Genomic DNA, 1,761 nt, shown 5'->3' with positions numbered 1-1,761 from the left:
ATGAGATAAATGAGGAAGAAATAGTGAAAGGTTGAGGTGTATAAATTGATTTCACAATTGGCCTTCTCTGCTCGACTCGTTCTCGTTCACTCGCTCGGTCGTTCGCCCACTGTTGTTGTTGTTGTTGTTGTTGTTCTTGTTCTTGTTGTTAATATTCCGCACCAGGGCCAATATTATTATTATTATCATTGTTATTCTTGTCAAAGAACGCTCACGATACGGAGGAAGAAGAAGGATGATGATGGTGATGGTCATGTTCATAGTGATGGTGATGGTGATGATGATGATGATGGTAATGGTGATGATGGTGGTGGTGGTGGTGATAGTGTTGGTGGCGTTGTATAGGGAGAAAACAAAAAATTAAAAAATGCGTGGTCCACGCGGCGCAAGCCGCCACCGCGTTCCATCTCGCTTTTCTTGTCTCTCGTTGAGGGGGGACTCTCGCGTGATGTTTTCTTTTGTTTAGTTACTTTTTCTTTTTTCTTGTTTTTTTTTTTGTTTTGTTTTATTATTATTATTATTATTATTATTTTATTATTATTTATTATTTATTAATTTATTATTATTATTATTATTATTATTATTATTATTATTATTTATCATTATTTTTTCACTGGCGTTGCGTGTGGTATTTTTTTATTATTATTATTATTATTATTATTATTATTATTATTATTATTATTATTATTTTTTATCTTTTTTCTCTGTACGTGTGTGTTCTTATATTTTTTTTTCAGACGTCCGTGCGCGAGTATCTCTCAGTTCCTTCTTTTTTCTTGTTTTTTTTTTTTTTTTTCATGTTGTTTTGTTTTTTTTTCTCTCCCGTTACTATTTTATTGGAATTAATTAAATACCACGTGCGCGTTTGACGATGTGCGTTTATACGTTGAAAACGCAACGTGCGATTTTATCGTGAATTTGGCTGACTCTGCTTGCTGCTGCTGCTGCTGCTCTTGCTGTTGTTGCTGCTGCTGCTGCTGCTACTACTTTTGCTTTTGCTTTTACCTCTGCCGCTGTCCCTATTCCGATACAATCGCTTCTTTCTTTCTTTTTTTCTTTCTCTCTCTTTCTCCTCGTACATTGACTTTTTTACCACGTGCCAGTACCTTTTTCTTTTTCTTCTTCTTCTTCTTCTTCTTCTTCTCCTCCTCCTCCTCCTTCTCGTTCGAATAATCACACAAGAGTGCGACGATTTATTTATTTATTTATTTAGTTATTTATTTATTTATTTACTTCGCTCGTCGCGCCTCGCGTCGGCGTCTTTATCGGCAGTGAACACGCTCGGAACCTTACGTTCGGGTCAGGTTATTTAAAAGTTCTTTTTCTTTTCTTTTTTTTTCTTTATTATTATTATTATTATTATTATTATTATTATTATTATTATTATTATTATTATTTTCATTTCTTCTTCGTCTTCCTCCTCTTTTCTCTCTTTTCATTTTGTATATATTTTTCTTCTTCTTTCACTTCTATCTTCTTCTTCGCTGTTTCTTTAGACGACCATCAATGTCTAAATCTCGTCGACGATCCGTTCTTCTTCTTCTTCTTCTTCTTCTTCTACTTTATCTTTTTCTTCTTTTATAATCTTGTTTCAAAAGGATCGTCAAGCCGAGTCAACTGCTGATGTTGCTTCCTTTTGAGCAAGCCTCTTCTCGTATCAAAGGGGTTTGCATCATCTAAACAACATCATGCAACGCCCTTGAGAAAGAAGGAACCAAGAAACAAGGAAGCAACGCGTTCTCGCGAGCGAGGGCGAGAGTA

General features: G+C 35.0%; 1 protein-coding gene across 4 annotated transcripts in view; it reads right to left on the bottom strand.

The window, feature by feature from the left end:
* Positions 1–642: 642 nt before the first annotated feature.
* LOC124421723 (guanine nucleotide-binding protein G(I)/G(S)/G(T) subunit beta-1) overlaps positions 643–1,761 on the bottom strand; it is a 21,298-nt gene continuing 20,179 nt past the window's right edge. For all 4 annotated transcript variants that reach the window (XM_046957251.1, XM_046957253.1, XM_046957252.1 and 1 more), the window contains one exon: positions 643–1,761. This exon is cut by the window's right edge and continues 1,090 nt beyond it. The gene's annotated coding sequence lies outside the window, so the exon portion shown is untranslated.

This window comes from Vespa crabro, chromosome 2 (genome assembly GCF_910589235.1).
Source record: "Vespa crabro chromosome 2, iyVesCrab1.2, whole genome shotgun sequence".
In the NCBI taxonomy this organism is placed as follows: Eukaryota; Metazoa; Arthropoda; class Insecta; order Hymenoptera; family Vespidae; genus Vespa; species Vespa crabro.
The sequence above is the reverse complement of the archived record's forward strand: the minus strand, read 5'-3'. Positions and strand labels throughout refer to the sequence as shown.